At 37.8% G+C, this 13,657-nt stretch overlaps 1 protein-coding gene across 2 annotated transcripts in view; it reads right to left on the bottom strand.

Annotated features, from left to right (window-relative positions):
• cdh11 (cadherin 11, type 2, OB-cadherin (osteoblast)) overlaps positions 1 to 13,657 on the bottom strand; it is a 59,229-nt gene that overhangs the window by 23,163 nt on the left and 22,409 nt on the right. The window contains exon 1 of one of the 2 annotated variants that reach the window (XM_067437979.1): positions 11,559 to 11,577. The exons of the other annotated variant lie outside the window; for it this stretch is intronic. The gene's annotated coding sequence lies outside the window, so the exon portion shown is untranslated. Of the gene's footprint in view, positions 1 to 11,558; positions 11,578 to 13,657 lie in introns of those variants that run through there. 2 annotated transcript variants of the gene reach the window in all.

The raw sequence follows: 13,657 nt of genomic DNA, 5'->3' as shown, positions 1-13,657 counted from the left end.
TAATGATCTTTTGTCTTTGTGTTAATGAATTTGTGCACTCTATTCACGAGTAATGGCCATGTTTTATGGACAGGCCACTTATGATAAACTCTTGATTAACAAATGTGGCTTTCAGTTTTAACAACTGTATTATTGTTGTGGTTACCAGTACATTTTAAGTTAAAACCATATTCTTGTAAATTAACATCACATCTGCTAATGAAATATATGGTTATAATTTGTGAAATATGCAGGCACGATTAAGTAACCCCATAATACTTGAATATTGTCACTCTATTGTTAACAGTGAATTTCTAGCAAGCATAGCTGCCATTTTTTACTGTAAACAGAATATGTACTGCAATACTGCATTACTCATACACATCACTCATCATACATGCATTACTCATACACAAAATATGGTAACAGCAATAACTCATCTGACCGTATGTGACACTGATCAGATGGTGTGATTGTCTCTGCATTGGGTCAGCTGAAAGAAAGTCCAAGCAAGATGGCGCATGTGTTCGACTTTCCCACTGCTCCCTCTCTTTTCTCTCGTGTATCTGTGTTTTTATAGTGTTTTTTTTTTTTTTTTTTTTTTTTTTGTCGTCTTATCAGCCCTGATGACTACTAGCTGTGTCTCAGCTGTTTTAAAATATGATTGACACACATTATTCCGCATCAAGGAGAACATGAGAGTATTTTGTGCTACCTGGGCTAAGTCCACAGAGTTGTTCCCTACAGTATTTGAATGTTCTACATCATTGGTAGTGTATCAGTTGTCAACCAAACCTTCGGTATAGGAGAAGGAAGCAGACATCCTGGGCTGGAGTTCTGGCCAGGCTGAGGTAACAACGTGGACAACCACCTTGTCCGAGTGATCCTGGACCTCTCTGGGACGAGCGGTGCTTGCGGCCGGTTCCTGTTCACGAGTCATATAGGAACTCAACCTGTGCGCCTATGTCCCTTGGGCGTATTCAGTCTGATCGGATTTATTCAACTTGGCGGCCCCGAAACCCCCCTCAGCGAGTTTGCATCCTGTTACTTGCCGGTTAGCAAGTGACAACCACGCCATATCTGAATGTGCCCAGCCGGCTCGATTTGCTCCGTTCAACGTGCACTCCATCGCTAACAAAGATTTTATTTATAAAGGAACATATTGACTTTATGTTCCTAATGGAGACTAACAGAGAAATGATGTATACTTATCTTAATGAACTGTGTCCCCCGGACTGCTCTGTGTTTGGGATACCACGGGTGTTGAAGGCAAGGATGCAGAATCAAGCTTGTGTACCAGGACGGTTTCTGCTGTAGGCTGAACCCTGACCCTTTAGACTCCTTTGAGCTACAAATGACTAAGGTTGGAAATATTGACTCATTTTACTGTCTGAATTTACCAACCTCCTGGCCCCGCTCACTTGTTTTTAGAGCATTTAGCTGAGCTGAAAACTTGAAGCTCGAAAATGTTCTGAAACTCTGTGATTTTAACCTCCACATTGATGGCCCTTCATGTATTGTAGCATCTACGTTTTTAACACTCCCTGAATCATTTATTTTTAAACTGTGTGTATTTGGTCCTATACATATAACAGGTCTGAACATTGACCAGTTGAGTGTTATGGATATCAATGTGACAGACCTCTGTTGTATATTTTAAAATTTGTATTTTAATGTGGAATGTCTACCTCGTAAACCAATGTCACAAGTAATGATTAATTATTAATACAATTATTAATCAATCTTTCATTGAGAAATCGTCTGAGTAATTTGACCCTAATTATTTCATTGATTGCAGTGATGCTGAATCTTTTCCTCAGTCCTTTATTAATCTTTGTTCATTTGTTTTAAACAATGTTGCTCTCCTGAAAAGTAAAAGGACATTCACTAAGAATCATTGTCCTTGGGTGAATGAAGAAATGTTGTCTCTCATAAGAAAGTGTCGTAAAGTAGAATGCCTGTTGCAATCCAGTAGTCTGGAAGTGCATAGACTGCACTTGAAGAAGCTTATCACATCAGTGAATGACATGATAAAACAGACCAGGTCAAACTATTTTTTCTAATATTGTACTGGTGAAGAAGAAAAATCCTAAAGTCCTGTTTGGTACAATATCCGAGATAGCCCCTCAAGTGTCTATGCACTTCAAGGTTGATTGTAACAGGTTTTTAATAAGGTACAATATAAAAGAGCTATTATGAACCCATCTGAGGTCACATCCTTTTGTTTATCTCACTTGTAGTCTTGGAATACTTTTTCACCCATTACTGGAGAGGATATTAAGAGTTAAGTAAGAAAAGTAAACCATCCTCAAGCTTTTAAATATTTTTCAACTTCATTGCTCTTAAATGTGTTTAATTTTGTTTAACCGTATGTTGTAAAAACTGAACAAACTTTCGCTTTTAACCAGTTCTGTGCCCAGCCTTTTTAAACAAGCTGCTGTCAGCCCCATACTGATTATAAAAAAAGGATTATTTTGAACCAACTAACTACAGGCCTATATGTTATCTAAAATCATTGAGAGAGTGGTGACAGGACATGCAGTTGAATGCTTTTCTTGGCGGAAACAAACTGTTTGATCAATTTAAGTCAGGTTTTTGCAAATGCCATTCAACTAAGACTGCACTTTTAAAAGCATCAAGTGACTTATTTGATGGCTGCTGACTTTGGACACAACACTGTGTTGTTGTTCTTTTTGATATATCGCCGGCATTTGATACATTAGACCATGATGCATTGATAAATTGGCTACACAATGAAATGGGGTTCTCTGGGTTGGTTTTAAAATGGTTCTCCTCTTACTTGGGTGACAGATCATTTTGTGTGTTTGCCAACAACATTCTATCAGAAATGACCCCTATGTCATGTGGAGTTCCCCAAGGTTCGGTTTTAGGTCCTATTTGGTTTTTAATATAGCCTACTCTCTTTGAAGAAAGGGTTCTATATAGAAGCTTAAAATGTTTTTATCAGCGCTATGTATTTGGAACCCCTAAAATGTTCTATATAGAAACCTTTAAGTGCCAAAGGGGTCCGTCTTTCTTTTCATTATAGAACCTTTTTAGCATAAAACTTAATTAGGTTTATTGGGGTTCTATATATACTGTATATAGATACAGATATATTTATTGTTGGTTGAACTTGGTTGTAATTACTTACAACTAAATACAAAAATGACAGAATCTTTAATCATTGCTCCAGACCAAAAACGACATCTAATTAAACAGCCTCTGTTCCTTATACTCTACTGTTCAGCTCAGCCAAAGAAACCTTGGTGTTCTGTTCGACCAATCGATGTCTCTGGGTAGTCATTCTAGACAGTTGGTCAGAAACAGTTTTTATCACTTGAGAAATTTCTCTAAACTGAGTACAATGTTGCCTAAAGCTATCAATCATGCTTTTATTTCTTCACGTTTAGAATACAGCAATTCTCTTTTTACTTGTTTTAAAAAAATCTTTTCTGAGTTGTCTCCAAATGGTGCAAAACGCTGCAGCCAGGCTTTTAACAGGAACCAACAGAAGGGTACACATTACAACAATTTTATTTACATTACACAGGCTCCCAGTTGAATACAGAACTGATTATAAAATTTCATTTTATTTTTACTTTTTAGAGCTCCTGAGTGTCCCTAAAACCCGCCTTAAAACTAAGATATTAGTTTTACAATCAGGGACAAACTTGCAAACAACCAATGGAGAAGTTAGATTATATAACATACACCAATCACATTGCTTGAAACTCATCAAGCAAAACAAATAACTACACAATGTTTCGCTCTGTATCGCTACAGTATTCACTATAATATCTTACCTGTTAAAAAAGTATACACTACACAGTGTTTGATATAAAATGATCCAACAGTGCTTTCACTAATGTCAATGGCTTTGATGGTTTGTTGGGCTTGGTATTTAAAACAAAAAACATAAACCTTACTCAAAAACTCATTTTGTGTACATTTGTGTATATTCTTCCTATCTATGTTTGCAAGAGCTTCCTGAAAGATATCTCAAGGACTGCCTGCCTGTTTGGTGGCTGGCTTTGAAGATGTGTTGAAGAGCCCTGGGTGCCTGCAACCCTGGTTTATATTAAGAGGAGGCTTTTTAACAGCATCTACAGCAGACACCCCCCCACCCCCACCCCATTCTACCACCCTAATGGATACACAGCAGACCCCACTGCATGGCTACAATCTGTATAATAGTGCTATACCTCAGACTTCAGCCTGCATAAGCAGAGATAATTGCTCTTTTCACCTCCATTGAATCTAATGAATCACAGTGTTCACAATAGTACATTTTAGGTTTGATGGAGATATCAGGCATACTTAAAGGTTCCAGCAATAGCACTAAGTATTATTAAAACCACAGAATAATGACATGACAAGCAGATCGTCCTGACACAGACTTATGGTACTGGTCAACCTACAAATGGCTGACATAAATTATTAACAGAAATATCCAGTCATTTCAAAGGGGGCAAAATACTTCCCTACACGGATTCCAAAATGGGTTGAAGTTGGCACAGAGAATTTGCCACACTCACCAACATAAAGCTATTTGGTTTGAAAGTGACTTTTATGTAAGCTGTGCTACATAGACTGCTATATTGACAATAGAAAATGGACGTTCTTTTTTTTCTTTTCTTTTTTTGCCAGTGAAAATCTGCTTGTGTGACCACACCTTTAAAGTTGTCTCTGGATTTTTTTTTTTGGGGAATGGAGAAAATAATATATTAACACTGAAACAACTGCACACGTCATCTTTTAGTAGGCGTGTTTCACCACAGACAGTGAAATCTTCCTTCTAGCTTTGTATCTACCTTTCTAGCTTTCCTTCTAGCTTTGTAAGCCAGTGTGGCATTTGAACTTTCGTGAAGGTTGCTCCTCTCTCATTCGACACCTACATCCTTGTATTTTCCTGAAGCACTCAGAGATCCACTCTCAAGACAAAAATCTGAATGCAGCTACATCATGGAGAACACTCATAAGCAAACTGGGTCAAGTGTTTAGCACCAGCAATGTGCAGTTTTAAGGATCTCAGAGTGACTTTCAAACATTCACCTTACAGTGCTGGTCTTGCCCTAAACAAAAGTGTGATGAAACGAACAAAATTCCGAAATAAAAAGATTTTCTCTCAAATTGCCATTTCTATTTGTGGCATAGAAAATAGCAGGCTTTTAGAAAGTGGCAATGTAACAGGAAGTCATAACCTCTAAACACTACACGTGCTCGTGATGGACCTGGGAATTGAGATGCGTATCTATTCACTTCAAAGTTCTGCCATCAAAGCCTTTCCTGATGCTGTCACGGAGAAAAGAGCTTTTTGGTTTCTCATTACCCAGCAGTACTTCCCCTGGTCAACGATTGTGCTCACAGGGCGAAACCTGACTCTTAATTGCCGTTCAATTACAGAGACTAATCGGTGGAGGTGTTTCGCAAACAAAAATCCCTCAGCCTGGCGAACTGCAGTGCGCGGCTAAAGAGCTGATTTGTATTCTAAAAAGGTGACTAATGTTCATGCCTTTTTCTCCTTTCCTGCCTCCTGCACTTCCTCTGAGAGGTCTGGATTATGAATATGCTAACAGCTGTGGCCAGGGTTTTTAGTTATTGAGGTGAGGGAACTTGATGGAACACGTTCTACCTTTGCTTTTGCTATGGTTTGAGATGCTGATGCTGCTGATGCTTCCGCCACCACCATGGCATGTTAGTGGAAAACCACAGTTGATAACAACCAGTGAGCTACCTGAAGCAACTCTTGCATGTCGGACTACAGAGCTGAAAGACCTTATACTTTCTCATGGTGTTATTTCAGAAGAGCCCAAAGCCTTGCCACTGTCTGTCCTGCAGCACGTGCCCTTGGAGAAGTGAACTGAGTATCACCTTACTAGGGCAAACAAGGCTCAGCACTCTACTTATATTACCTAGAACAACATGAAGGTTAGACGCCTAAAGGCAACAGTGTGTGCCTTGTATGTCCCTTGATTATGCACTCAACAAGGTGTATTTGTTTCCAGTAGAACATCAACTTCCGTCAGACAGTTGAAACAAAACTGAAGGTCCCGATAAGAAGCAATTTCTAACAGTGTAAGGGTCATTGGTGTGGACGCAGACGGGCCTACATTTGGTGTGGACGTGTGTTTGAGTCACTCAACCAGATCATTAAAACTCATTACGGCTTTAGCCATAATTGTTAACCACAAGAATCAGCTTTTGCACATGCCTGGTAATGATAATTCCTCTCATTATTCATCTCCGCTAACACATTATCCTCCTGTTTATTCATGCAAGCATAAATACGGGCATATTAATAACAATCTGTAAATCCTCCCAGCCAGCCTTTGCTTTTCCTGCCCAAAATGTAATAAAATTAATTAAAAAACAAACCAAAAGAAAAAAAAAAGATAGAGAGAGAGAGAGAATGAATACAGGACTACAATACAGACTGTTAATTTCCACGAATAGATGCTTGCATTTACTGAAATTGTATTTTTTTCCTCCAGCATATATTGTAGATGATGATGTGGAAACAAAGCAATATAAGAAAAATATTCGATACATTATAAAGGAGAACAAACAAACAAAAAGATGACAGATAATCAGTTCAAGGAGGCATACATGACAGTATTAAATGGAGTCATTGAAGTCTATAAAAAAAAAAAGCATGGATGACTGACTTTAAAATATTCAGCTATGAAAGATGATTCCTAAGTTCTATAGCCTCTCACTTGACTTCTTGGATGTAATTTAACATGCTTTCTAATTATTAAAGATAATTGTCCCTTTCTTCTTTTTCCCCTCGTTACACATCAATAACATCCTAATTATGTCTTCAGTTATTATGCTATTCCAATAAGCACTTCATAGCTTCACTGTATATCCAAGAATACTAATGACTAGGTTATAAAATACACTGACTAAAGACAGCTGCATCTCCTCAGAGCTTCAATCACCCGCAAGACACTTCATCCATTATTAAAATATACAAGGCTAATAGAGGCCCTTTGTCTTTTCTTTTGTCTCACGCACAAGGCCGCAGAATATTCCTGTCACTGTGGAAGATGTGCTTGCATGTTTTTCTTTTAGCAGCTAGAGTACAAAGAGGTGAATGGTGAGGCCCTGCCAAAGCCTCTCATTCCCAAACCTTTTCATTTCCTGGAAAATGGAGGACTAGTCAGGGTTTTCAGACAGCCACGTCCCGGAGGATCCGGGGAGCAGGAAGCTGCGGTGTCTGGAATTGATTTGAGGCAAAGGGAAAATAAAATACTTGGGATTCCTGAGGTTAGGGGGACAGCAGGCAAAAAGTCCTGGATCCCACCAATGCAATGAAGGTAGACACTGGAGTGAGCGCACAACGAGACTATCATGCTTATGTGACAAACTTGGGTGAATTTAGGGAGCAATTTCAAGTCCCGGTGCCCAGACAACTTATCAGGGCATCCCGCCGCCGATATTTAAAGTCACTATAGGCATATTTCAATAAAGCTCCCTCTTCAGATTTTGTGTTTTTTACTTCCTTTTTTTAACCACTCTTTTTACAGGTATCTGCAAGCTGAAGCTACTTGACTGACAGCTTTATTGTTTGACTTTTTCAGAGATGATTGAAAAGCAAACGGTGCATTGATAAACATCACTCAATTTTTAATACCTTTTCGCCAAGCATCTCTGAGGAGAGGTTAATTCATTGAACTTGTAAACAGAGAAATTAAACCTCAGAGCCGTTTCAATAGTGTGCACAACTGAAAAGGAGAGCGACTGAAAATGATTATCCATCTGCTCTTGCACAGAACTGCATGAAACTGAGAATGAAATGGAGGCCTGTGTGTCTCAGTAACCCATAAACTCATACCCCGGGTCTTTATTGACCAGGGACGTCATTCACTACTCTCCTCCTCATTATTATTTTTTTTATGTATAACATCAACCTTCTTAGTACTCTCAATCAATTCATTAGAAACAATATAACAAGAAAATAATACAAATATACTCTTTTTTTATACTCATTAACTCTTTTCAAGGTTGCCAGCTTTTAAACTATTTTAATGGCCTCCTTTTTATTGATAGTTGAATGGAACATCTTTTATAAAAGAGCTACATTTTTAGCAAAAAGCTGAGAAAATCATATTTAGTATGATGAACAAAACACAGATGAAGTAGATCAATAGGGCTACAACAACACCCCCAAAGCTTAACCACTTCCTGGGTCGACACTCAGCAACATTAGGCCTTTTTTATTTATATGCTGTTTAAAGGTCCCGTTCTTTGCGAATCCATCTTTCAAACTTTAGTTAGTCATAAATAATACCTGTACAATTATAAAGCTCAAAGTTCAATGCCAAGTGAGATATTTTATTTAACAGAAGTTCCCTTTCAAAGCCTACAGTGAGCAGCCGGTTTGGACTACACCCCTGCACTTCCTTCAGGAATGACGTCACTAGAACCGTTTGTTGGCTAACCCTCTGCCCACAAGTACAGGCAATATAGGGGGGCGTGGTCTTGTTAGAGGCCTTTCCGGGACCTTTCCGGGGCAAAGTGCGCTAAGCTGCTGTCCAATCACAACACGGGAAGCCCAATCAGAACTCGTTACGTGTTTCTGAAGGAGGGACTTCATAGAACAAGGAAAACATTTTTAGGACAGAGGAAACAGCGCTGTACAGATAAGTAAATTGTGTGAAAAATACTGTGCTTTTTTACACGCGAAACATGAACTCATGTTATATTGCACACAGTAAACATAACCAAAGCTGCGAAAACACACGGAGAATGGGACCTTTAATGTTAATGACAATATTTAATTATTTTTTATATGCATACATATGAGATTGCTATTTTTCAGCTTCTTTTTCCTGTGTTTTGATATGGATATACCATATTCGTTCAGGAGAACATTGAAAACAAAGAAAGCAGTAAAAACTTGTCAATGGCAGGGAAGCGTTTTCTCATGAATGACCAGTCAAATCTTTATTAAAGTCTTTATTTAAATGATCTAAAACATGTCACTTTTTCAGTGAATGAGTGAAAATGTATCTTGCTTCTTTTGCTGGTTCACATAGGATGTACAGGATAAATATGTATAATATATAAATAATAAAGGATCAAATGTAGAAAAGATACAAAGCAACATGCTAAACTCACAATTTCATAGCCACTGAACAGATTTCACTCATGGGTGCGGGCAGCAGAACCGAAACTGTCTCTATGGTTGTTAAACAAACACAGAAGACGTCAAGGTGATGAGCAAGAAGATGTGAAGAGGGAGCAAGGGTTGGGGGTAAACAACATGAGCAAAGGGAAATCAAAAGCAGAGAACATAAAGCACTGTCAGAGAACACTTCACTGTGTCCAATTTCCTCTTATCAATGATGAAGACACAGACTCATTTGAACAGAAGGCTGTGACACTGAACCTATATCCCTAATCCCCCCACAGAGAGGTGTACTGTGGGAGGCTAGCAAAAAAAAAAAAAAAATGATGGCATTTCCCCAGCCTTTTTCTAGACATATTTTAAATGTATAAAGACCCAAACAAACAAATACATACATACATACATCAATGTGTCAAATGTGAAATGAGCTTAAAGTCCCAAAACCCTGAGAAATACAAAAAAATAACAAATAAACACAACTACAATAGCGGAAACTGTAGAGTCAGATTTTTATCCTCTGGCAGGAACATTAAAAAAAAAAAAAAAAAAAAAAAAAAAATTCTTAAGGGCATTAGAGAAAATGCATCTGTCTCTCACCATAAGCAATTCTGAAGCTCAAGCTTCCCTCTTACTATGGCTTAGAGACCTTGAGAGGTGGTTAAAACAAGGAGCTGCCTGTCCTCAATCCTTCGACCCAATCCACCCCTGTCATGCACCGCTGACTCAACAAAGATACTCTGTCTTCCTTAAAACATCTGGTGACAACTATCTACCAGCAGGACTCCTTTGAGACGACTTCAAGCCACAGATTAGGTGTAAATGATTCAAAATGGGAAAAGGCAGTGATATAATAACACGAGCCTTGGACCTGCAGATCAGCAGGGGGTAAACAAAGGAACATGTAGACAGGGGAACACAATCACCCTTTTGATCAATCTTCTCATGACCTTTCTGGGTGGAATCAGATGTTATTAAGAACTATACAAAATTAAAATATATAATAGCGTATAATAGCATCGGACTTGCTAACACAGCTAGCTATAGGGGTCAAATAACCTTAAAGTAAAAATATTTTGTGTCAAACTTAGAATGCTCAACTACTGACCGCTTTAGTAATGACTAAAAAACCTATTCTCATATAATTATGTAGAAATCTTACAAATTAATTACAAAATTAATTAGATCTTTAAACTGTGACTCTGCTGCACTGGCAGAGATGTGCTTCCCTGTCACTTCTCATTATTATTTTTTTGGAAAATCTCAAAGGTAATGACAGCAATATTAGGGACAGTGATGTATTCATATTTTATATAAATTGGACACATAAATACAAATTAAAATAAATTATAGAGCAAAAATTCAAAAGCTGGCATAGAGAACAAGCCTCAATAATGAAATTAATTGCAAATGCACTTAAATTAAATACAAATAAACAAAAATAAAACAATCCCCCTCTTTAAAATCATTACAGGGGTCAGGTTATATAATTACAGATGCTTTAGTTTCGAAAGTCACCCATGCATATAGTCACATAGGCATGCTCACTGCAAGAAATATCTGTTTATTAACAGCTGTATATTTTAACAGATATTTTTCACAAAGAGTGATTCACAGAAGTTTGTTCCATTATTTAAATTTTCAAATTGCATTATGGGACCCTGATCTTTTCTGCAACAACTTTTTTGGCGATAATGGAGGTATAAGCAGCACAAAATTGTATCCAACTGTTTCAGCGGAAAGCAATTTTACGGAAGTTGCAACTCTGCAATTTAACAAAGTGACAGTTTTATTGCCAATATTAGTAGTTTCTAATGATATATTGTCTGAATCTGTCATAAAATGCAATTGTGAATTTCCGTTGGGTATTGCTGATGTAGAGCAAGTGTTCACAACATAATTATTGTTGAGTTATTAAGCAGCATTTGGTTTGGGAGATTAAATGACTTATTTTGGTTTTCATTTGTTTACAAACTGAACATTTTTGTAATGTTGTATTGACCTATCTGTGTACAGTAGGGTCAGTTGCTGTACCCGCCTCCACTCCTTCAGCTTCACTTTGCAAGTAAAAGGTAATTATTCTTTGGAAATTACAAAGAAGTAACTATAGTTACAAATATACACTACTCTGATAAAATTGAAAAGCTTTACATTGACTATCCTTCAATACCATAACCAGTTCTAACAGATTCACAACAATATCAAATCCACATCAAATGACAGTTCATGTCATCTATCTGTTGTACCAAGCAGAATAACCTTTACATCGCTGCAAGGCAGAGGACATCGTCTTATCAGGTCTCTTCTGTCGAGGACTATCTTCCCCAACCAATCCTTCACTGAATTGAGCATTACTGCCTGTAAATCTAACCCAGTGCTTTTTCACCTTTACATAATGACCTTTTCACACATTCGCGCACACACATCCAGACACACGTGAATTTACCTCATGAGGCTTTCAACGGCAGTTGACACAATCCACCATTTCAAGAGCAGCACAAAAGGTGGCTCGTCTGCCTGGTTGATTCTGACCGGAGCTCCGAGGCCCCAGTGCACACAGTCACGCTTACTGTGCAGCAGAAAAAAAAAATTAAGAAGATAGTAATTTGGAAGGTATCAAAGGGAGCAGGGCAATCCTCTTTTTATTCTACCAAGTTGGAAAATGAGATTGTTAATCCTCAGGGGCTTGCATTTGTTTTCTGTGTCTCTATGTTTGATTCCTCTGGGATTTATAAACCATTATAATCTCACAACAAGGGAGTTGTACATTATTTATTTATCTGGGCCTTCATTCAATTGTCTCTCTACCTGTACTCCGCACAATGAAAGCTGAATCTAATATAATCTAAAAATGTATTTATTTAGTACATTTGGTATTTACAAGCTATTAAACAACATCGTCACAGGATTTTTTTTTTTTTTTTTAAGATTTTTTTTACAAAGTCTCAAGTGTTGCTGGCAAAGGCTATTTACACTAACTCCGCCCACTGACGTCTGATTGGTCCAGACAATTACATAAGATGCTACAATGTCAACAGTATCAATAGATTAGCAGGCATATGGAAGTAAGTTTTGATGCAAATTGACACAAGTTCGAATCCACCTTTTGCCGAATTCTACTCCCTTTTCCTGTCTCATATCTGATCTGAAAGGCATTTGATTTCAATAAAAATAAAAATATTAGAAAAGTGGATATGTAGTGTTTAATGTGTGTTTGATAATAATGTGTTTATCAGTTAGTGGTAAGGGTTGGTGTAGAGAGTGCTCTGTTGCCCTAATAAGGGAGCATCCATTTAATAATTGTAATAAATATAATAATTTACACAATGATATTATTGCATGCAGTTTAATACACAACAACAATTATGTGCAAGTAGTATCTTCCACTATTTATGAGTATAAGTAAAATCAAGCAAAACAAAGAAAACTATGCTATTTTCACTTTGTGGAAATATAATCTATTGCTATTTGAACTTAGTGTAATAGCAACACTTCGCACAAACATCACTATTTTTGCATTATCTGAATAATACAGAGGCAAAACATTTGAACAGCATTGACTGTGTTCTGTCAGGGCCTCTAGTGTTCGTAAGCTAACTTGTACATTTCAAATTTGAGTGTACAAATTTCATCAAAGTGGCACAAATATCAGCAATTGCTTTGAACTACAGCACTCCTATTGATTTGTCATCTTTGTATCTCAGTTTAATCAAAACTCTTCCTTACAATCAATAGTTCCAGCAGGTCTGAAAAACACCCGTGGCACAACAAGATCAAGAACATTCTTCTGGGGGGGAACATCCGGATAGATGGGAGGCTGCTTAACTATTTATACCAATTAACTGCAAACTGGGAGGAAATCTATCTTCAAATATGGCAATGAGACACTAAATCTAGCCGTTTAACCTGCATGGGTACAATTAAACCTATAATATCTGTTTAAAATCCAGAAGCCTAAGTGTTTAATTTCGATGCCCTAGCATGGGTGTTGAGCGAATGACTGATCCTTCGGTCAATGGTTAAAGACAACAGAATCATTATCATCTGGAAGAGACGCACTCCTCCATAAATGTCACCAGCGCGCCGATTTATCCCGCGCCGGATCAAGGGTCAGGGGTTAAGGCTCAGAGGGGTTCTAACTGCTGCAAATGTTGACATTAGCATCCAACTCCCAGGGCATTCACTTAAATCGGCATCTCTTCTTATTCTCTCTTTTTTTTTTTTCTTCTCACATTGTAGACTGGACAGGATTAGCGGCTGATGACAATCATGACATATGGCAAAGCTAGGCTACGAGCCAAGATCAAAATCAACCAACGCATTATTCTTAGTTCATGCTCTAGCAAAAGAGTTTCATAAAAAATGCATGGTTGCTAAAACAGCTAGAAGTCAGCGCACATTAATGCATTTTGCTTTGTGAGAGTGCATATCTCAACTGTGATGAGAGCTGTCACATCTTGATGCAATAAAATAACGGGAGGGGAACGCTTGCTTACCCACAGGAGTCTTTTTCAGAATGCCGGTTTGAGGATGTGCATTCTTTAA

The sequence above is a fragment of the Pseudorasbora parva genome, chromosome 1, assembly GCF_024679245.1.
Source record: "Pseudorasbora parva isolate DD20220531a chromosome 1, ASM2467924v1, whole genome shotgun sequence".
NCBI classification, from domain to species: domain Eukaryota; kingdom Metazoa; phylum Chordata; class Actinopteri; order Cypriniformes; family Gobionidae; genus Pseudorasbora; species Pseudorasbora parva.
The sequence above is the reverse complement of the archived record's forward strand: the minus strand, read 5'-3'. Positions and strand labels throughout refer to the sequence as shown.